Source organism: Perca fluviatilis, chromosome 23 (genome assembly GCF_010015445.1).
Source record: "Perca fluviatilis chromosome 23, GENO_Pfluv_1.0, whole genome shotgun sequence".
NCBI lineage: Eukaryota > Metazoa > Chordata > Actinopteri > Perciformes > Percidae > Perca > Perca fluviatilis.
This window is the reverse complement of record NC_053134.1, coordinates 19,700,621-19,724,569: the sequence shown is the minus strand read 5'-3', so window position 1 is coordinate 19,724,569 and position 23,949 is coordinate 19,700,621. Positions and strand designations below refer to the sequence as shown.

Below are 23,949 nucleotides of genomic sequence, written 5' to 3'. Positions count from 1 at the left end.
TGTTCACCATATGGATGATTGCCACGCACAACGTTTCATTCATTCAGACCACATGCATTGGTAACTTCTACATAAATGCTTAAACCCCTCCCAAGGACATTCTTTACTGTTATTATAGGTGCTACAGTGATGCATCACAGTTTAGCAGTTAATGTCGTTAGAGCGCCCATATTATGCTCATTTTCAGGTTCATAATTGTATTTTTAGGTTGTACCAGAATAGATTTACATGGTTGGATTTTCAAAAAGCACAATTTTTTTGTTGTACTGCACATTGCTGCAGCTCCTCTTTTCACCCTGTGTGTTGAGCTCTCTGTTTTAGCTACAGAGTGAGGCAGCTCACTTCTATCCCATCTCTGCTGGGAGTCGCACATGCGCAGTAGCTAGGTAAGGAATACTAGCTAGCTAGCTAGAGGCGCTAGCAGCAGCGTTAGACGAGGGACATGTAAGTAGTTCTATACAATTTCCTTTGTAGATTAAGGTGAACTTGTGTGTGTTGTAGCAGTGTTTTGCCATAACGCTGTTGCTGCTAGCGCCGCTAGTGGTTAGCCACCTCGTTCTCAATGGCAAAACACTGCTACAACACGCAAGTTCACCCTAGAAATTGTATAGAACTACTTGCATGTCCCTCGTCTGCAGGTATTCCACGTAAAGTTGGAAGTGCGCCCTAGTTTAGAAGAAGTCTCCTGGCTAATCCTGCCTTGTACTGACCGAAGTTGGAGAAACAGCTAGCTAATGTGGTATTAGCTAAAGTGGTTAGCACACACCAAATGTTTTGTTTTCCAAGTTTGTATGCGTGTGGAAGCACCAGAGACAAAATAACACCCCAGATCCCAGAAAATGTGATTTTTTTCATAATATGGGCACTTTAAGAATGCCCTCAGAGGCATTATCCCTATATTTAGTTATCAGATATTTGATGAGGAATAAATCCCTGAGCATATACGCCGACCAGAGCTGACGTTATGAACACCATCCGGTCCTCGTGCCAATAAAATGGAGATGTCTCTAATTAACACCAAGATGGATCGCTCCTGTTTGCCGCATTCCCCTGAGCTCTGTGAAACACCCCTTACAGCGCAGTGTTGGATTACATGTGGATAAGACAAAGGAAGCAGGGGATTCATCCTGTTAATACTTATAGCACCTGACTTCCTGCGTCTCAGTGTCAAAGTAAGTACATCCACCACCCTGCTCAACATCCCATCACACCAACCTCGGATCTCAGAGGGGGCAGATGAAGCTGTACCTCAGTATTGGAGTCCTTCACATTTTCATTATATCAATCATAATTATTGATACTCTTTAGGGCTGGCATTTACACTGCTATTGCCATTAAATATATTTAAGCATTCATGCACGTACCGGATGAAATTCAGAAGACAAGAGCCTGTGCACGCTCATATTGCACCTAATTTGTGCACATACACATAAGTCACGATTCATGACATGATCTGGAGGAGCCAGACAGAGGAAACCTATTTGCAATAGCACAAGTATAGCCACAGCTACTTATAATGAACACAAGACAGACCGACTACCTGCTTAAAGCGCATTTTCTCTCCCAGGGATTCATAAACGTGTCGATTGGAACTGAACTCTGGCCCTGAGTTCCAATACCCATACTACCATACTATTTAGTATGCTAGAAAAAGATTTAGTATGTCCCAATTTATAGTATGTCAAATGCAGTATGCCAAAGGCACCAGGATGTCCTACAGCATCCAGTAGAGCTGGGCAATATATCGATATATCGATATCATGATACGAGACTAGATATCGTCATAGATTTTGGATATCGTAATATAGTGATATGGTATAAGTGTTCCCTTTTCCTGGTTTAAAGGCTGCATTACAGTACAGACTGTTGTAACTGTTCTATTATTTGCCTTTATCCACTTAGTCATTAAATCCACATTACTGATGATTATTTATCAAAAATCTCATGGTGTAAATATTTTATGAAAGCACCAATAGTCAACACTACAATATCATTGCGGTATCGATGGAGGTATTTGGTCAAAAATATTGTGATATTTGATTTTCCCCATATCGCCCAGTCCTAGCATCCTATCACATATTGCAGTATGCAAGTCAGCATGTACCCACAATCCATCGTGCATTTGAGCCATAGGGTCAAAGTTCAAGGTGCAATGTTGAAGTATAATGTCCTAACAGTACATACTTTGCAAGGGCAGCGGCAGTACATTCTAAAAGTAAAGAGAAAAAGTAAGCGATTTGGAACTCTGCCTGGGACTTACTATTATTAAGAGGTTTTCCGTTTACCAGTAACCACAGGTGTTGCCAAATGAACTAGAACGGAAATTGTAAAGATCATAACTTGCATGACATACCGGACATCTGACCTCCAGTTGTTAGAGGATCTGAAAATATTATTTCAAATGTAACTCCTTTCTTACATCTTAAACAGTGACTGCACTTTTGGTGAATCGATCACAACATGTACAGCTTCATTAACTGACATGAAGACAATAAATAGGAAGATGTAGCACCATTAATGTTAATTTTATATCACACTGATTCGTATCAGAAACAGTTTGGTAGGGGGAAAAGCTGTCAAAGCTTTGCCTTCTCACAGAGAAGTGAAGCAGCTTTGCCTTATGCTCCAGTGAGGTTCAGCAACCAAATTAAAGCGGCACGGATACAATGAACACTGAGGCATCTGGCGCTGCATAATGTCTGTAGAAATCAGTTTTCCTCAAAGCTGTCTCTTCATTGTCTGCCCGCTGACACAAATTTCTGATTCTATTGTAAAGCTAAAAATTGGTTGAAAAATGGTAAAAGCAAGAGCAAATGGGATGCTGCTGAGCATTACATCTACTACAACAAAGCAAGGCAAATGGATGGTATTGATGATTTCAGTGAGCCATCAGTGTCATCAAACTTACCTGTGTGCAGCATGGAAAGGCAGACAGCTACTAGATAAAGCATAGTCATTTGCTTTGCCATTGTGTCTACTACCACTGCTACCATTTTATTATCTGGGCAGGCCGGGATAAAGTTGCTATCATAAAACCAAGCCTGTGACAATAGTGCGAGGAGATTGACAATAACCAAATAACACGTGAGTGAGAAAACAGGTTTTTCATGAGAATAAGTCATTTTTAATAACTGTCAGATGTCTGGTGGCAACTCACAACTGAACAGATGTCTTTTGTCAGTTCTGTCAGTGTCTTTGTTGCCTGACAGTGTCTTTATCTGACTGATCCAAACACGTTGTCTAGGTGAGCCTGTGTATTCATCAAGGCCCGGCTGAGATATTTTTCTCCCAGTGTGACTAGCAGCTATATATGCCAAGCAACAGAATCATAATCGAGTTTCTCTCTCTATTCCCTTGTGGTGGCTTTTCTTATTTTACTCATTAAATTATGAAGAATAAAATATGGGATTAGATATTTTCAGGGCTCTTTTTCCTCTGTGCACCATCCATTTTATTCCTTGCAATTTCACGCTTTATGGAATTTTTCCAGTGACAAATTAATTAATCAGGTAGAGATGGTGGGGTTACTTATTCCTCAAGACTAAATGACCCATACAGTATTTAGCACAAAGAAAAACTTCACTCGGAGGTTTGCGAAGAAGAAAAATCAGCACCAGAAGCCAGGATGTTAGTGTTAAACAGCAGTGGTCCCCGTTTCATCTCAGGACCGCTTTTAACGAGATAAACCCTCCACTGACAGTGACCTGAGATGAAAGTAGGAGACACAAAGCCGGCAAGAGTTCAGGGAAAGTTCTTCAATGCTGCACCTTCCCACCCACTCACCCCGCCTAAACCTATCTCAACCCAAGGCCTGGTGCTGCTGGGGAGGGAGGTGGGGAGGGCGGCGGAGTGCAGCGGTTGACTAGAAAAGTTCCTTCGCCTCTGTAACAACTTTGTGGTTGATCCCACAAGGAGGCCTCGCTAGGTGCTAAAGATGCCGGGATTGACGGCTCTAATCTCGCCGACTCACTCCGTCTCGCTCAAACTTGGCCCCTTCTTTTGTTCTTTAAGCCCCGGATTCTCTTGTTTCTACAACTCTATTTAGACGCAGCGTTGGTTTCTGCTGAGCGGAGGGGAGAGGATGCCGCTATCAGAGGATGCTGAAACGGAAGGATCCTGCCACGGTTGAAGGAGCAGAGGTTCAAACTTCCTCTAAAAGGACAAACTGCTGCGTGCGTCAACCTGCTGACCCATGTGGATGACTGGGATTTTCATCAGCTGTTTTTAACCTGACATACGAAATAAAATAAGAACAAATAAAATGCATGAAAACACTTTACCATCAGAAAAGAGGTAATTTAGGTGTTCTCAGTCTGGCTGCTTTTCATTCTGGCCGTCTTATCGGGAATATCTTACACCTGGGATACAAGTTGAATGCAATTAACTACCTGCAGAGGCAGAATAGAAAGGCAGCACTACTCTGGGATCTAGTGCATTAATAACATCTGGCCATATGAAAACTAACTGACGGGGACATTTTCTTAACAGCAAATAGTTTTATTGAAAGGTTCATGAAGGTGCATTCAAGAGGTGATTGTGAAGATAATACCAAGTCACCTTCAGAGTTTCTCTCCTATCCTTCTTTATGTCATGGCAGAAAAGTATCAAGAATACGCACCACTCTCACAAGTTTATGTCACACTGACTCTGCCAAACAGTCAAGTTGCAGTTTACCTCCATGTCTGTCCGAACTTACAGAATATATGTAGTCAAGACAATTTATTAAGAAAAAGGTATTAAGTGTATTTTTTTTCCCCCCCCCCACCCCCACACACACACACACACACACACACACACACACACACACACACACACACACACACTTTTAAGGTGGGAAATGTAATGATTTCAATTGCCTTCATTCTCTGGATCAATACCCTAAGCTAGTTATCAAAGGTGTCAGTAAGTTAGCCAGTCTGTTGAACTTCCCATTAGAAAAATCATTAATGAACAGAAACTTTACAATCTGTTATATTTTGACCAGATTTTCATCTTTCCTATTTTTACTTACTTTCACATCTCGTCTTAACGCCTTTATGTCTTATGTAAAGCAATTTTAATTGCCTCATTGAAAGGTGTTATACAAATAAACTTGCCTCAAAAATGAACTGTTCATGTGATTCTACTCATTAAGCTATATATGGCAATTTTTCAGATTTGAAAGTTTAAAACTCAGTCCGCCACATGCATTCATGTCATTTAGACAACTAATTTGAGGAGCTGCACTGATGTCAGCATGAATATGCACTCCAGCGAAACCATGTTTCCTATTAGTTACACTGTACAACACGGCAGCACCTCATTAACAGTGTTGAAGGAGTTGGATAACAGGGTAGCTAATGAATACGTCCCCTGCTGCTCAAATCAACATATGGGGGAATGACAGTAAATCCTGAACCCCCCCCTTACTAACCCTTTGTTAGCGGTCTATTTATGAGTATGTGAAGCCATGGGATTTATTAGAGGCTCTAAAACCTCTCTCTCTCCAGCAGACTGCCGGTTTGTTTTGAAACCAGAAACCTTGGCGAGCAGCAGCGCACAAGTGGACACCAGACCGCTCATTTCCGTGGCGCGCCGGCTCTCTCATTGAGAGCCCTGCATGGTAAGCACCTGTAAGCATCAGCCAAATGACAGGATATCCCCTCATCCTCAAATACCAACACACAGCTTGGCTGTAGACAGAAAACCAAACAGAAAATGCCCCTCATGGTTTACGGTCTCCATCTTGCTAAAGCAGAGCTCGCCAGGACGCGTTTTACTTTACACAATAATAACCCAACTCATGAAAAACAAATTCACCAGCTTCTCTTCTCCATGTTTGGAATCTGCACTCAACTGAATGCATTCCGGAAAGCTGTGTGTATGGAGCCAGGACAGTGACAGTAACCTGTAGTATTGAAAATAAAAATTGGCATTGAAACAACAAATATTGGAACTGAAAAATTTTGAACTGAAATATAAAACACAAACATCAAAAAGTAATAATCTCACAATGCTATTATTTTATTTCACTTTGACATATTTTTGCATTATGATAGGTTTTTCAATGCCAATCTACATTTTTTCTTGATGTCTGACTTTTTTCAGTGACAGTTTTTTTTTTACGCTGTCAGGATTTTTACAATGTCACTGGTTTTCAGTTTCAACTTTCTGTCACTGTTTTGGCGTAGGGAGGAGGGGCCTGAGGGGAGGGACAAAGGGGCGTGGTGTACAGGTAATTTGCATAGGCTACTGGGAGAGACCGCAGCTCCACAGGCATCCTCACAGATTACCCATATCTGCAATGGCTTCCACAAGTTCACCTGGAACCTCCAAATCTCAAGTAAGTCTGTTTATTTCTGCCATTTCTTTTCACGTAGAAGCAGGCTGGTTTAGTGTTAACTTTAAATGTAGGCCTAAGCTGTGGCAGAGGTTAGAACTGTTCTCTTAATACATCCATGCTTAGCACACGTCAGCTAACTTGTGGCTAATTGTAGCTAAGTCTCCCGCCAGGGATGTCAATCTATCTTCTATAATCTAGTATTTATAATAACAGTAATTCCTGTCCTTTAGGAGTCCTAAGGCCAGTGTTACTGCTGGTGCACGAGGCTTGACTCGCTTGCATCTCTCAGCTCCGTCATGGATGTCTTAAGAGAACGAGCTCCGCTCTCTCTACCTGCCGCCTGGCACGGAACGCCCTTCCCCCATAACTATCCTCCAATCACAAGTATAGCTGCTGACTGACAGGTTTCTAGGCAAATCACACAGGCAGAACGCGTTTACTGACATCTCCAACTGGGAAAACAGTTACTGAAAAACTGCCTTAGCTGAACATAAGTTAACATTATCATGTAAACAGTCCAGTACAATATTTTATAACTGTTAAACTGATATTATCGGTTAAAGGTTTACTTGGACATACATGTTTAAACTTGCCTGTAAACAAAAACTAGTATGTCTGTGGTATTTCTGGCTCAAAGGCATAACCTTTACATTTCTCATCTGATTTCACTAAGTTGTGTATAATTACAGGCACCTTCGACTGGGAGGCAGCTTACGGAGAGACTGCTGAGAAGGCTTCAGGAAGTTCTGCAACGTCAGCCTGTGGATTTTGACTATTTACACTTACACTGTTTTTAGTCATGAAATGGGACTTGTACCCTTTCGCATAGGCCAGTACACATTAACCCTCATATGCATTATCATTGCATTTACTGTAATTTGTTAAGAAATATAGAGTCAAATTCTTACTTGAATATATTTATTTGTTATTCACTGAAAAGGTACAGATTTAACTGTTTTGCTGGAGCCCATACTGTAAATGCATGTCATTTCAAAAATTGTTAAGGATTAAAATCAGTACTACATATAAAGTAGTAGTGGTATTTGTCATTTTAAAATAACAAACAAAATGTTTTTCCTGTGTTGTCCTGCCATGTTTATGTGTAAAGAATCACATAGTTCTGCCACAGTCTGCGGCCTCAGAGGGCACTGGATGGGTGGTAAAAGTACTCCACTGGCAGACTCTTCTGTCACGGTCCCCCTCCAAGAAAAGATCTTGTATATCCTGTAATTGACAAGTAATGTTAAAAGACTGCAGTTGCTTTTAGAATACTTCACAAAACAATTACACTTTTTTTGTAAATAAAATGCACACTTTAGGTGTGCATTTAATTTGTTATGCACATATGGCCATAATAAGCATCCAAAACAAAATTGAAAAAAAAGGTTTAATTGAACATTTTGAAGCTGCACAGGGTCCTGGACAAGTCTGGTAGTGTCAAGGTCCCTCTGGAGGCGTGGTACAAACAGACTGTTATACAGTCTATCGGTACAAATATATAGTGGGTACAAAATAAATGCAGACTGTTGGAGGGATTTAGCAGGTGACCCTCTTAAAGACTGACACATCAGTGCACTATTAATATCACTTTAAACCCCCAAGTGGGCTAGCTGATGTGGTATTAGCTAGCGTTAGCGCTTGTTCAACGGGAGACTTAGCTACAATTAGCCACAAGTTAGCTGACGTGTGCTAAGCATGGATGTATTAAGAGAACAGTTCTAACCTCTGCCACAGCTTAGGCCTACATTTAAAGTTAACACTAAACCAGCCTGCTTCTACGTGAAAAGAAATGGCAGAAATAAACAGACTTACTTGAGATTTGGAGGTTCCAGGTGAACTTGTGGAAGCCATTGCAGATATGGGTAATCTGTGAGGATGCCTGTGGAGCTGCGGTCTCTCCCAGTAGCCTATGCAAATTACCTGTACACCACGCCCCTTTGTCCCTCCCCTCAGGCCCCTCCTCCCTACGCCAAAACAGTGACAGAAAGTTGAAACTGAAAACAGTGACATTGTAAAAATCCTGACAGCGTAAAAAAAAAAAACTGTCACTGAAAAAAGTCAGACATCAAGAAAAAATGTAGATTGGCATTGAAAAACCTATCATAATGCAAAAATATGTCAAAGTGAAATAAAATAATAGCATTGTGAGATTATTACTTTTTGATGTTTGTGTTTTATATTTCAGTTCAAAATTTTTCAGTTCCAATATTTGTTGTTTCAATGCCAATTTTTATTTTCAATACCACAGGTTACTGTCACTGTCCTGGCTCCATATGTGTGCAGCTCCCTGACCAAAGTACATGTAACAACAATTGTGAAGTATAAACCATTACTGCTTATTTCTGGATAAACCCAACAGTGCCTGTTGGTCAGATGATATGTAAACGGTTGTAGCAAACTGGAAGGTACCCAGAGGACCTTGACGTGCTAGATGGAGGAGGGATATTGGGTTCCAATATAGCTGCAAAAGATAAAACACTTTTCCCATTTTAGTGGTAATAAGAACAAATTGGACAAGTTGTGGCTTCCATTCATGACTTAATTGGATCATTAAAGCTACATTGTGTAAGAATGACTCCAATCTAGCGTTGAGATCATATATCGCAATCAACTCTCTCTCGCCACGCAGTATTGCAACTACGGTAGCCTTCACGCTTCAAAAAGTGAAGGTGTAGCCTACAAAAGGCCGTCTATCAGCCGTCATTGGTGGACTTCATACCTTCTCTTAATACATCCATGAGTTCATGTCGGAGAGTGGCGCGGACAACATGAGAGGGCACGCGCGCCACCCGACGGAAAGGAGAGAGAAAGAAAAATGAGACAGCAGCGGTCCGGAGGATAATTAACTAGTTGGGATTTGGTGTGTGCCTCCAAAGCAGCTCCAATGTTCACTCTTTTTCCAGTCTCTTGCTCTTTTCAATATCAGTTTTCTTTTTCAGGGCGAACATTTTTTGATTTTGAATACCTGTGGTCCTCCACGTTTCCTTCTTCAAACTGGCCGGGGCCGGGAAGCGACGATACCCATTAGCAACAGCTGTGAGTCGAAAACGCGAAAGGTGGAGCAGTATAGCCGGTTTGTCCCTTACCGGCTAACGTATTTCAAGATGGCGCATCATTATGCAGCGTCTACCCCAGTTCATGCAAGCGCAAATGTAAAATTCCAAGCTAAAAGGAATACTTGAAATTGATGGTGATGGTCAATATTCATGAAAAAGGACAAGTTTGTGAAGGGCAATACAGATTTTGATAATGAACAACTACAAACGTTACACACTGGGGCTTTAAGGACATTTAGGGCTCTGTACGTTTGCTGTGCTTGCGCTTTTCATCTAGAAAAGTCAGTCTACCCCTTTTCTACAGACTAAATAGTTCAACAACTATTAGCTGGATTGCCATGAAACTTTTCACTTTCATGTTTCCTCCCGGATGAATTGTAATATTTTTGGTGATCCCTTCACTTCTCATTTAATGTCATCATCAAATAAAATTAGGGATGCACCGAATATTCGGCCACCGAACATTTTCGGCCGAAAATGGCCCAAAAGGGCATTTTCGGTTTTCGGCCGAAATACCTTTATCACCGAAACAATACGGCCGAAAATGTTGTGATGACGCAAACAGAAAACGCGACCTGCACGTGTGTCAGTACCCGATCCATTCCACCTGCAAAGCGTCTCCTAGGTAAAGAGGTTGAGACGGACCACGGAGTGAAAACAATGAAAAGTACGCTCTTAGAGTCTGTCAGCACACGTTTCAGTGAGATCTGTTCGGATCCTCTGCACTTCATCGCGACTGTACTTGATCCGCGTTATAAAGACCATTACTTGGATGCGGAAATAAAGCAGGGCGCACGAGAAATGATCCAGGCCGTGATGGATGCGGGAGAACCTGCGTGGAGCGGAGACGGAGCAGCCCCAGCGCCAGGAGATCAGAGCGCAGAAAAAAAGACTTGTCTCGCTGCACCAGATGAGGGGCATGCACCCTCGTTGTCTGATATGTTCAGTGAAATCCTGCAAGAAAGTGCCTCAATTATTAATAATAATAATAATAATAATAATAATAATAATAATAACAATAATAGGTAAGCTATTCTGTTCTTAGGCTACTGTATACTGTATGTGACTATCAGATTGTAGCCATATTTCTGCTAGATATTTTTTTAATTAAACTTTAATATTAATTTATACAATTGCAATGCCTTGATTTTAGTAAAGTTAGTACACAGTCATAGCCATAAATGCAATGGTACTAATAATTGGCTTAATTTCTTTCGGTATTTCGGTTTCGGTTTTCGGTCTTGGTTTCCTCTTTTTTCGGTTTTCGGTTTCGGCCAAGAATTTTCATTTCGGTGCATCACTAAATAAAATCTTAAATGTGTCCAATACTTTGGTTTATGACTAAATACCTGCACAACACCCACGGCAATAACATTCCCATCAGCCTCAGCTGTAGTGTTTTTTGTGTTAATTAGCAAATGTTAGCATGCATGCTGAACCAAGACGGTGAACTTGGTAAACATAGCATTGTCATTGTGAGCATGTTATTGTGCTGATGTTAGCATTTAGCTCAAACAATAGAAGAACAGCCTCACAGAGATGCTAGTGTGGCTGTAGACTCTTGTTAAGTTAGCTACAAGCACCAGTAGCCTTTATTGCACCTTTGTTCATCCCATAGTTTTCCTTAACATACTGTATTTTTGCATTTGAATATTGACTCACTGGGTGACACCTGTCTTATCTTACTAAACATATAACTATACAAGCAATGTATTTAATAAGGAAGTAATGATTAGTTACTGGTAGGGTGGGCGGTATCCAAATTTTGATACCGTAAAACCTCCTCCCTATTTTTCCGGGGTATACGGTATTACCGTGACTAATTAAAAGTTATGACGTAAGGCTCAGATGGCGTCACCAAACTGTTGGCTTGTGCACCGTTCAGAAACTGAATACCAAACACTATTACTGAAACAATAATAACATAACTTACAAAAAAAATACTTTCTCCTCCACACTGTCACATGACAACCACACAATTACATAAATTATATTTTGTGGAGTGCAAGCGGGGCAGACGTGTGCTGTGGGAGCAGCAGCGCGTGGACAAACTGCTGCCGGTTGGCGAGGAAAATCCTGTCTGCCTCCACAGCCAGCGCCCGATAGTCTCTGGAGGAAGAGAGGGGGGAGCAGGCCAGTGCGGTGCACACGGGTGCTGGAAGCTGCCGCAGGAAAATGTGAGCGAAGAGGAATGAGGGAACCGCCGCGCCCAGCACAGCCAGCATTCTCTCCATTAACTCGGACGGCTTGCTGTCGCCAAGGCCGTTCAGGGACAGCAGGCGGTCTGCTTTCTCCAGCTCCGACAGTTCAACGAGTTCCAACAGGAATGTTTTGAGTACGTTGTATTTGCCGTTAGCCAGAGGAGCCTCTAACAGCGCCATGGCCCTGGCTGTCGTTGAGGCATCTAAGGCCGATACCACGTGGAAATACTTTGTAATGTCCGGTGTTATTCCTCTCAGCTGGAACTGGGCCTCAATGTGCTGAAACCACGGCCGTGGATTGTGCTGCCAAAAGTCCGGTAACTTGATGGTGGCCGCGTAGATAGCACCGACATTAACCGCGCCGTCAGCAGCGGCCTGCGGCGCCGCACCAACAGCATTTTCACCACCGTCGCTGTTTGACATAATTCAGCCGTTAACCCGGAACTCGTATATCATAACACCTCTCCCTTAAAAAGGTACAGTACCTTGGTGAATGTCTTTCAGTCTTACTTGTGGGTCACCACAACTTAATATTTAATTCTTGTCTCCTATATAAGTGCATTGCATTTTTTTTATGATGGTATTGAAACTGATACCGTGGCTATTTTTAGACCCCGTGGTATACCGTATTACCGCCCAACCCTAGTTACTGGTTATATGCCATGTCACATCTAATTTCAGAGTTCATCATTCGTCATGGGCTCATTACCACTTTGAGCAGCCGGTTGGTCATTATCCACTGATTCCGAGACATTCAGGAACTATTTGCTATTTATCCATGAATTTGCAGTTAGTTCCTGACTTTTTCCTGACTTGGTCATTGGTAACTTCAACGTGTTCAGTTCAGAGTGCAGGTCCTAACGATAGGTGATGAGGTAGGCTATCCAAACGTCCTGGACCTTTCCACAAGAATAAAAAGAATGGATTACTTCACTGGCTTCCTGGCTAAAGCTGAATGATGCTGTCTGAAGGAGCAGATGCCACAGTAAATTAAGAGCCTCTCTCATCTCGGCAGCACACTCCGTTAAAACCAGAAGGCATGCTCGGTCTTCCCCTCCTCAGCACTTGGGAGGAAGGAAGCCCGTTGTTGGCTGGAGATGACTGTCAGACCCAAACTGGAAGTGTTGCTGCAGCGGTGCTGTGTGTGTGTCATATGCGTGACTGTGCCAGGCAACAGGAACTGTCTGGCCAAAGTCACAGATGGCGTTCGAAGCCATTGGCGCTTTGCAGTCGCAGAGGATCAAGCAGCTCTCAACTCTAACGCTGTCTTTATTGTGATTCAAAGTAGAAGCAGATAGCAGTGGTCTGAGACACACTATCATACAACAATTTTCAGGTACTACGAAGGTATGGTTTCTTTGCAACTTTTTAATGCTACTGTCTTGGCCAGGCCAAGAAGTCTCCTCCCAGTGGGTTTAACCTGATTAAATAAGGGTTCAATTAAATAATGGATTTCTTCTGGGTCTTCGTTTGTATGCAGTTTTTGTTGACTGCCAAGTGTATTGTACTTCTTACTTTAACATGGTTACTTAAAGCTGCACTGATCAATATTTTGTTTTAACCAATGGATTAATGACTAGGCTGTGTGTAATGTGAAGACTGAAGTTCCCCTAAACTCTGCTGAACTTTTTAGCATCCTTCAGCTCATCGTCTTGTTTTTAATTCCCACAAACACACTTTTTGGTGAAGACGGACACAAAGCTAAAAGATTGAATGAAAAAAGGGGGAGTTCTCTGCGCTTCTGCAGACCACAACAATCCGGTGCAACCAAGGCGGGACACAACAGAATAAATAGCAAAAAATTGCCGGTGCAACACGGATGTCTTCTACTTGATGATTTTATTTCTTAAGGTGCATAACAATGACTAACGTTTCGATGCATAGTTACATCTTCATCAGAGTCCTTGGAGAAAATGGGCAATGGACCTCTTAATAAGGATCATCAACAGGTGTGATTGTGCTCAAAAGGGGCAGTGACAATCTAAAGTTACACCCATCTCAACCAAGGTGTTACACTCCGTAATCAGTCGTTAAAGGGCAAATGCCCATAACCAAACCAAAGATGAATATATACAAACAAAAATATACAAATGTAAAAAATGTATACAAATGTAAAAATTGTAAAAGTTTTTATACAAAGATGTTCACAGGGCAATGGGGACTAAACGTATATTTATCTAAATACTATAACACACTTAGTCATTAGAGAAAGCAAGTCAAATTTAATTCTTCATTTAAGCCCAGAGGTTCTAAAGAGCCAAGTGTATGTATCCAAAAGGCTTCCCTGCATAGGAGTTTATTGATAATATCACCACCCCTGGGTGGGGGTGTGATTTTCTCAATCGAAACGTTAGTCATTGTTATGCACCTTAAGAAATAAAATCATCAAGTAGAAGACATCCGTGTTGCACCGGCAATTTTTTGCTATCTAAAAGATTGAATGTTAGTCACTGTTAAATGAAACAACCGTAGGTGTGGAAAACGGAAAGCGGTCTTGCGTGTTACAAAGCCTTACGTTTTGTTGTCCCCCCCCCTGTAGAATAACGTCTCACTACTTACTCCATTGCGCCCAACAGACAAGACACCATTCCTACGGCTGCTAGAGGGCGTTGTCACTCAAAAGTCGTCAGCGACGACTGATGCCATCATTTTTCTTGGGAGAATATAGTCTCTATGATCCAGATGTCCAGGCACAAGATTAAAATTGGGTACTTGAAAGATTCATTTTAACAATTTAGGCTATGCTCTGAAGTTAATTTCCTCTTGCTTCTATTATTAGTATCATTAGGTTTATTACTTATTTAATTTACAGGTTTTTTTTAATTTACTGGAAAATATAATGAAAGTCAATCAGAAGCGCCCTATCAGATGTTCTGCCTTCAGGGTCCCTTGGGACTGACTGAATCTCCTCTGGTGTGTGTTCAAAAGGATGCCAAGTGAATGCATGTTCATAAAACAAATGAAAGAGACAAAAGCAAATCAAAAGCTTGTAATTTCATGAATGTTGGAGGCGCAACATCTTCTCCGTCCTCTCGCAGCAGTCATGATCTATGTGTCTTCAGGGGATTTTCTTGTCTCTTTATAATAGTACTGCTAGGGACAGGGAGTCAAGAAGGTTCAATAGGGATGGTGGCACCTCACGGAAACCAATTATACATGGGCTCTGAAGCCTTCATTTCGGTGCTGGAGCTTTGAATGATTCTGATATTCCGTGATGAATTACCACAACCAAATGAGAAGGAGAGAGACGGGAGGGGAGCAAGAAAGCGAGAGAGCAAGAGGCTGAAAGAGAAAATCCAGGAGGAATTCTTTGCCTCAATTCCCTCGGGGCATTCAATGTGTTGGTGGAGTACTGTACGTTTCTCTGGCAAGCGTATCTCCTCTCCTCCACCCACGCCAAGTCTCTCAAACCGAATCAAGTCCCAGCGGAGGAGTTCCTTCATCTAGCCGGAGTGTGCGTGCTCTCGTGTTGCACACCTCCTCTTAATTAAACAATGGCAAGCACCGAAAACGCTGTTTGACAGAGACTGTGGAAATTAACTTTGTGAAAAGGAAAATGTCAAAAAAAAGGAAAAGTCAAAGCAGATCTCACAGGATGTAAGTTCCTTAAGCAGGGAAAGCTAGACTGAGCTCATTGTACTTTACATGTCACTTCTCACTGGTTAAAGTATTGCTTTGACTATATTTCAAATGAGTACTGGAAATAATTTAAACAGTGCCTTTTCTTTAGATTCCATGTATCTCAGGATCCTTTTGTCTATGTACTGTATACCCCAGTTTATATGAAGCAGCAAATACATCATTACTCAAAGTACTCTAGAAAGGAACCATTGGAACCACTGCCAGTAAGAATTATTTTTATCTCAATAATCTTGAAAAAAAACTTAGGTTTAGCTGTGGAACACCGAGTACATTTATATGCAAACATACTGTGTATCCTGATCACTAGCAGTAATATGCTTAAGGCAATGTTTTGTTTACAGCGTTTGAACACTGCACAGTTCAAAGTGATGGGATTTTTTCTAATGAACCACTTTCTATTGAAATTATGTAATAATCCGTCTAGCACTCGCCACTCAACAGCACAGGGCCATGTGGTTAGCTTTATACGTTTAACACCCAGATTCCTTTGTCTACGGATGATGACACACACACAGTTTGGAGAAGCCAGCTAAGGCATTTACTGTACAAAAATGGAAAGACTAAGTAGGAATCTAAATCTAAAACTTGGCACTACCAATACAATAACAACTAGTCACCCATCAAGGATAACCCACACATTGACATGAATAGGATTTATTTGGTCTTGCATTGCCAGACCTACTGTAACTCTACAACACTGTGGATTAAAGTCTGTGTACACCACACATACATTCTTGGAGGAAAAAAAAACACTCTGGGTTGTTTGCATCACAAATCAAGACAATCACAATCGTCCTGGGCGGCGCTAAGCTCCGGATACAGCAATCGTGCCTCTGCTAAATAGTCTCGAGAAGGAACTTGTTTTGGTGGAACATTTGCAACCCGATAAAAGAAAATGCCACATAAAAAGTGCTCACACAATACAGTAACATCAGCTATTTTAAATTAGCTATATACATGGGGCGTTTCTCAATACCAAGAATGCAAAGTACGGACTTGTGTTCTTGGGGAGAACGTTCTTGCTGGTTGTTCTTGGAAGAATTAACTCGCAAGTTCACAAGCACAGAAAACGCTGTTAACAGTTTGAGACGATGCGTTCTTCCTGTTATTGCTCAACACTCCCAGTACAGAGGCTACCTGCAAGGCTCCAAAATACCAGCTAGAAATAAAAACCACTACAATATAACCACTTTGTATTAAAACCATCTCCGGACAAGAAAACCTCATAATGCTACAACTATTGCAATAATATTGAAAAATAAAACTAATTGAGCTTTCATTTTATTGTTTATGGTTTAGCTCAAACACCCCTTACTTATTCAAAAGAGTGGAACGTGATCCCTACTATTATTAGCATATAAGTTTAAGTCAGTTTAAATTAAACAAATAAATAGGCATATGCACTGGTGTGTCCTATGTGTTCCTATTAGTGTTATGTGGAATTATCATTTCTATATTATTGTAGTGCACTGTATATGCCCAGGGAGATGGAAATTAGAAATTCAAATTATAAAAGGTTGGTGTCTCCCCTTTAGTCTACATAACATGCCATAGCATGTTACCACTTTATGTACAACTGTTCATTTATCATAAAGACTGAAACTCAACTTCTAATAAATCAGAAAACAAATACACCAAAAATATGAACTAAATACAAAATATAATGTAGGCTATAGCCTATGGCATAATTTAAACAAGTCTCCCGAAAAGAAATATCTCATAGACTTATACAGTCTATCTATGGTATATCTCTCCTCTGCGTGTGTGTGTGTGTGTGTGTGTGTGTGTGTGTGTGTGTGTGTTGTGTGTGTGTGTGTGTGTGTGTGTGTGTGTGCGCGCAGCTTGTTGAGTTTAACTCCGAAAAGACAGTTAACCACATGTGTTGTGATATTTAAACAAACGATACGAAACGGCGAAATAAAAGCCTCTTATTTACGGGACCGGTCTAAAAGACCTCCGTCTTACAGCGGGATCTCCGAGTGTGATTGTCCGAGCACCGAGCAAGCGGCCCCGGCAGGCGTAAGCTGGCGGGCGCGTCATTTTATGGAGCTCCGAAAACTCCAAAAACTTTGGAGTAAATTGTCAATTCGGCAAAGATTTTCGCAACACTGCCTATATTCGAAATATAAACCGTTCATTTCTCGCCTAAAATGTTCTCAGAAGTGAATTTAGTGATGAATAAGATGGCGAAAATTGTCCTGTTTTTGGGCTGTCTATGTACTGGAAATCCAACCATCAATGAATGCCGAAATGAATGTTGGGATACAGGTGCTGCAAAGTTCATACAAGTTACCAACCGATGTATCCTCGGTAAATGGGCGTGTCAAGAATACATCCGGGAATTTTAACTGTTCTTGGCGAAATGTGAACTTGTGTATTGGGACAGTACTTTGGCAACACGAGATGACGTTTCACAGGGACACAAGCACACAAGTCAATAGAAGAACACATATTGAGAAACGCCCACTGTTAAAGGTCATTGGTTCTTACCAGTGTATAGGGCCGTCGTGTATACTTCGTCCACATCAATCCCCGGCAATCGGTCCAGAAACGTCCCAGTTACATAGTAAATGCCGTAAACATATTCTTTGTAAATCTTTACAATCATTCACTGAAAGAACCAAGCAGGCCTGCCTCATTTCACTATCCAATTTTTGGTTTGTTTTCGCTGCAGACTGTGTAATTATAAATCTTTAAGATTTAAGTTACTGGAATAAACATTGAAAATATTTCAACTAATTGTTATCGTGTGGCTATTGGCATAGACTGACATTGACTTCCTGGCCTGAATTATTATCCCAGTCCTTGTTATCCACCCCTAGTGACATGAACGCTTTAGTAATGATTTATTTGAATTCAGTCAGTTATTAAAGTATGAAAACACATTCAGTAAGATTTCTACTTTGTTTCCTTTGATGTGAAATTTCCCATTAACTTCACTGCAGGTAGAGTATAGTGCTACTGCTGCAAACCTAGTTGGCTTGTAGAAAAGTCTTTGTGATAAAGGTTTAAAACACTGTTAAAACTCAGTGTTTGGCTGTAACGAGGTGGAGTGCTTCACAGATTCTGGCCGACATTTGCAAATGTGATTTATGCTTACGGCGCAGCGAGGAGCTCAAATCTTTAATTACCGTGCAAATTACTGGCCACTATAATTCATCAGTACACAACCACCAGAACCTCATTTCCACACTAATTTAATGAATAATTGCCTTCGTGGAAAACCTGCCTCTTCTAGTAGAATGGCAAAGGCCTTGGAGGATACGGCTACTAATGTGGAGCCGAGTTCAACCGGAGCTCCGACTGCTACCTGTTTTAAGTGAACAAAAAAAAAAAAAAAAAAAAGAAACTCCCGCACGGTGGCGATGCACAGGCTTTAATTGCATTGACGTTTACATCTTCATGCTGCAGGGAATTCAGTTACTGTAAAACAGGTTGTGTGGGATCTCTGGTGCTTTTCCGAGTCGCACTGTAGAGGATGGAGGCGGCTCATTGACCGTCTGCCTTCATTTATGTGCCGTGTGTGTGTGTGTGTGTGTGTGTGTGTGTGTGTGTGTGTGTGTGTGTGTGTGTGTGTGTGTGTGTGTGTGTGTGTGTGTGTGTCTCTCGTTTTCTCCCTCTCTGTTCCTCATTCTGCCCTCCTCCCTCTGCCTGTTGCACACCCGAGTGTAATCAGTGCTCAGGTAGAGTGGGGGAGGTGCTAAGAAGGCAGAGAGTGAAGGGACAGAGGGCACTTAGAGAGCACACCAGCAGGACACCAGTGAGGAGTTTCCTCACTGGTTTGTGTTTTCCCAACCTCCAGGCACATTTAGGTGCTGGAGTTTTGTTATTTTAGTTTACTGTGTTACTTTGGGCTGGAGGTTACCGGTAGTTCAGTTATTCATCTTTTTTGTTTGTTCTAGGATTAGTTTACTATTACTTTTTTTTTCATGCATGCTGCAAGAGGCAGCACAAACTGCAACTTTCATATATTACTCCACACAGTCCATACAGTTAAGACAAATCCAAGTGGTTCTCTTCTCCTCAACCTCTAGTCATAAAATACTTTAGCAGAAACAGAAAACTAGAAGTCCAGTTGGTGGTTAAAATCCAAAGTTCAGTCAGTTCTGTCAGTATTTGTAGTCAAATAATCTCACTTGTTCAATTCCCTTTCATTTTAGAGTTTAACAGAAAGGCAGGTATCTCTGAAGCAAATTAAAAGTTTAAGATACTCTATTGTCACATTTTTGTTTTTTTGTTTGGAGGCCACAGTTCTGAGACAAAATGGTTTTTAAAAGGGGATAACCCTTTTTTTAGGTAGTTTAGGGGGAGACGCGGGGAGCGATGGCCCACTGCGAGGTTGGTCCAGTGTCTTCCCATCTTTTGTTCTTTTTGGCCGGGGTCTCCAGTCCCTTTTGTTTTCCTTGTTTGTTACTTTTGGGAATATTCTTTATCCAATAAAGCTAATTGGTTAATTGTTAACATTGTGTCTGGCATCGTTTTTAATATGTTGCGTCCTCCAATCCCTTTTTAGCCTTGGTCTGTTCCTTTAAATAGAGGCCGTAACACCCATCTTGAGAGAGGCCACTGACCCCAAACTCCCATCAGTATTTGGAAGATAAAGCATGCATTACTAAAGCCCATAAGGCGGAGTTCTGTTCTGTGCATGACATTTATTACAAAGAAAACCTTGAGTCAAACTCATTTCTACAATCACGAAAATCATTACTGTCATATATTCCATATGGACCCCTTTTTATCATAATGCTTTAATCTGTGTTTATATTTCACCTTGACAGTAAAAGACATGTTTTCTTACAGTCAACGAACAGATCTTAATCTTACGGTGCATAAATGTTTTGTTCGAAGTGAAAGTGCAATTACTGATTAGAGCCTTAAATTCTATTTCTTTACCCTTTAGAGAGACCCCAAAAAATAAATCTAATCCCTTCTCTATTGATTCAACCCGCCACGTTAACTATACTTTCTTCAATAGAAAGAGAGGAATCCAAAGGAAATCTGGTACAAATGCGCTGCGCTGACCTTCACTCGCTCCAAAAGCACAAGATCCTGGAACCGCAGACTCGTATCCAATCAATTACTTGGTGGCTTAATTGATTTGCAAAGGTAATCACTGGGCACACATCCACCAGGGCAGAGTATTTGATGTTTTAATAAATGGTTTTACAGCAGAACTGGATGACTGGATCGATTCAGCCTCTACAACCTTGATTATAGCACGAGTTGGGAGAAAAACAGCAGTGTAACAGCGGGCCGAGCCAAACAATGCGATTGGTTGGGCTCACCTTTGTTCATTGTTGATGCTCAAGTGTTGTACAGCAGCGTGGTACAGATCAAAGCTGACCACATTACTCAATTTCCTCTTACAGGAAGGAAACTGAGACCAGACGCTTACGGTAGCTCTTATAAGACTGCAGAAAATGCAGTAAAGTGTAAAAATAAATATAAGCCACAATCTTTCCTTTAAGAGTCACCTACAATTGACCATGATGGATACACAGAACACATCACTGTTAATTCTCAAGTGCAACTCAAATTCTTTAACACTAGAAAAGCTGAGTTACTGTCACTGATCATTGCTTTTTTTTTTTTTTTCTTCTTCTTAGAATGATCAAAATCCTGGGGTTTCTGAAAGGCTTTATAATGGTTTGAATCCAAACATTGTGACTTTAAACTACTATTTAATGTACAGCTACATCCTTTGTTATTGAGAGGGAGTCACCTGAAAGTGATGCATCTATTTAAGTAATAAACCAGCCAGCCTAACGATGGACTAATGTATTTACAGCACAGATTTAAAAAAACAATCCAGCAGATAAGCTTCATTCACCTTAATGCCAAATTCAGACTACACAATATCAGCTCGATAATGGTCCTACCATGTACAGATGTTGGACATGAAGCAATGAAAATGAGCACTGGGTGCAACAAAAGCTTGATGCTTGAAATGATGCAGCATACGGGACACCAGAATCCTTTTGCCATCTCGTTTGACAACTTCTACAATATATTAAGACACAATAAATGACCCATTGGATCGCAGAGCTGTAGACATGGTTAAGATTCACGTTTCAGTGCCTCTGATCATCATCTGTGATGTTAAACCTCAGATTTACATACAGTCAAACAAATAAAAAGTGTGCACTGTGGTCATAATTCAGTAATAAAATCCTAGCGTGCTGCGGAGCTTCTCTCCTGCATGGCTGCTGACAGTGCTGTCAGCTGAAGTGCGTATCACACTGAACTGCAGTAGAAGAACCGTTGGCAGCATCTGGTTCAAAACTAGTTTAGCCGACTTCTCTAGCATTCGGTACCGGAGCAGAGGGCATTGGAGAAGCGAACAGAAACTGTGTATAGCCTGCCATGCTGTTATCCTATGTTGCTTGTTGTACACAAGGACACCAATTTTAAAAACAGTTTTTCAAATCATCAATACTTACAGGCCAGCTCTACGGTGTACCTAAACATAGGGCTGGGCGATATGGAGAAAATCCAATATCACAATATTTTTGACCAAACACTATACAGCAACGACATTTGTGACTATTGGTGCTTTCACAAAATATTTACACAATAAGATTTTTGATTTTCTTTACTGTAATGCAGCCTTTCAAACCAGGAAAAGACAACACTTATGCGATATTACGATATCCAAAATCTAAGACGATATCTAGTCTCATATCACGATCGATATAATATCGATATATTGCCCAGCTCTACCTAAACACTCACCTTCTCTTTAAGACAGGTAAAGCCCAGCTTCACTTGATTGATAAAATTGTATATGAAAACATTTGGTGTTGATGCCATGAGGTTGAATGACACACTTTGATTGGTCGAAGTCTGCCATGTCTATCAGCCAAGTCACTGCAACAATTTATGACTATGTTCGCCTTATCTGACACAGAGATCATCTCAAAATACAAATATATGGTGTAGTCTGATCTCCAAATAAGACATGGAAGAAGATCCATTTTAATAAGATGAATGCAGATGCATCCTTTGAATTTACTCCATTTGTGTGGATGATTTATGCAAAAAAAATAATAATAATAATCTCAAAAGGAGTGTTGCTCTGACTGCTGTTTGGTGAAATAAACATTTGAAGACCAAATGTTTCTAAAGAGATTGTAATGCTTCAATGCAATACACTTTGCATTCCCATGGTACTCCTCGCATGGTTTACAGTCTCCTAAACACACATTAGATCAAGTGTGATCAAAGTGCAGAAAACAAGCAACACAAAAGACCTTACCTGTTAAATTAACAGGAAGTGTGATATTTTGTTGTTTATTTCTAAAGGGCCAGTGAACATTATTCAAATCTGACATTATTAAAAAAACAATATAAAATGTGCAGCTAATACAACAACCCACAGATTTATAAACAACTAAATTATGAGTGAAATGACACTGAAACCCTTTATAACTAATCAAAAGGTAGCAAGAAGACTAAGATTTCACACACACACACACACACACACACACACACACACACACACACACACACACACACACACACACACACACACACACACACACACACACACACACACTTCGTATTTTATCAGGGATTGCAAGAAACAGATCAGTATTATAGCAGTTTAAAGCCTACAAACTGAGCAAAGGCTGTCACATCCCTAAATAACATTAGGTTAATCAGTCTACAAGTCAAAACAACCACCTCATCATCACCATGTGGAGATCTAACCAAACACCTACCAACCAAGTAAAATCAATACCAAAGAAAACACCCCCTACATACAGTACAAAACACCCACAGGTCGCTACATTTGAAGCCATTTAAACAAGCGACAAATACTGCAGTAAAGCACTAAAGCCATGTAATCAACCATAAAGCACATTTGATCCAGACACTCTAATAGAGCTATTCCTATGGGCTTAGCCACCACAAGTGTCGACTGCCTGCCGTTGATGGTGGTGGTTGTTACTGCGAATCGCTTCTACCTGTGTCTGTTTAACATTATATTCGAAAGTAACTTATTATTATTATTTTTTTTTTTTTTTTAAAAAGGTCTGGTTGCAAAATTACATACTTGGGATCACTCTATGGAACCACTGACTGGTCAAAACCTACAGGGGACAATTGGACTCTATTAATCTTCATTGGACAACCTTACTGTTGTTCAGATAGGATCCCCTCAGTATTATTTTCCAGGGGCCGCTCACAACTACTTGCCTTCTTGAAAAAAAATAAGAAATCTTCCATCGATGAAGCTAATGAAACAAAAACGCACTTTTTTTTTTGATTTTGTTTTTGTGGCATTTATTATATAGTACAGCTGAAGATGTGAAAGGGGAGAGAGAGGGGGCATGACATGCAGCAAAGGGCCGCAGGTCAGAATTGAACCTGCGGCCACGGCGTCAAGGACTGAGCCTTAGTGCATGGGGCGCACGCTCAACCAGGTCAAGGACTGAGTCTTAGTGCATGGGGCGCACGCTCAACCAGGTGAGCTATCCAGGCGCCCAAAAAATGTTTTTTTTGTGTGTTAAAACATAATCCTACTCTGACCTTAAAACAACTTCCTGGACAGAGGGACTACAACAAGCGACTGTACTGTGGAGTTATGTCAGCTTTATAATGTAGGTCTCATTTAACACAGTCTAATGTGTTAAAGCCTAACAAGATAGCTTGTTCTATGTTTGCTGTGAAACTTTATTCCATGAGTTGTACATGCAAGTCCTCTTGGATCTTCTCCAGATACCTT

The 23,949-nt window shown here is 40.9% G+C and overlaps 1 protein-coding gene and 2 long non-coding RNA genes across 4 annotated transcripts in view; 1 reads left to right on the top strand and 2 right to left on the bottom strand.

Annotated features, from left to right (window-relative positions):
- Positions 1-23,949, bottom strand: part of LOC120553210 (small subunit processome component 20 homolog) — a 176,476-nt gene that overhangs the window by 83,843 nt on the left and 68,684 nt on the right. The window lies entirely within an intron of this gene.
- Positions 6,158-7,348, top strand: LOC120553214. The gene is made up of 2 exons (XR_005638134.1): positions 6,158-6,322; positions 7,012-7,348. It is a non-coding gene; the product is annotated as an uncharacterized LOC120553214 (long non-coding RNA).
- Positions 7,224-8,308, bottom strand: LOC120553213. The gene is made up of 2 exons (XR_005638133.1): positions 8,135-8,308; positions 7,224-7,546 (listed from the first exon to the last, which is right to left on the bottom strand). It is a non-coding gene; the product is annotated as an uncharacterized LOC120553213 (long non-coding RNA).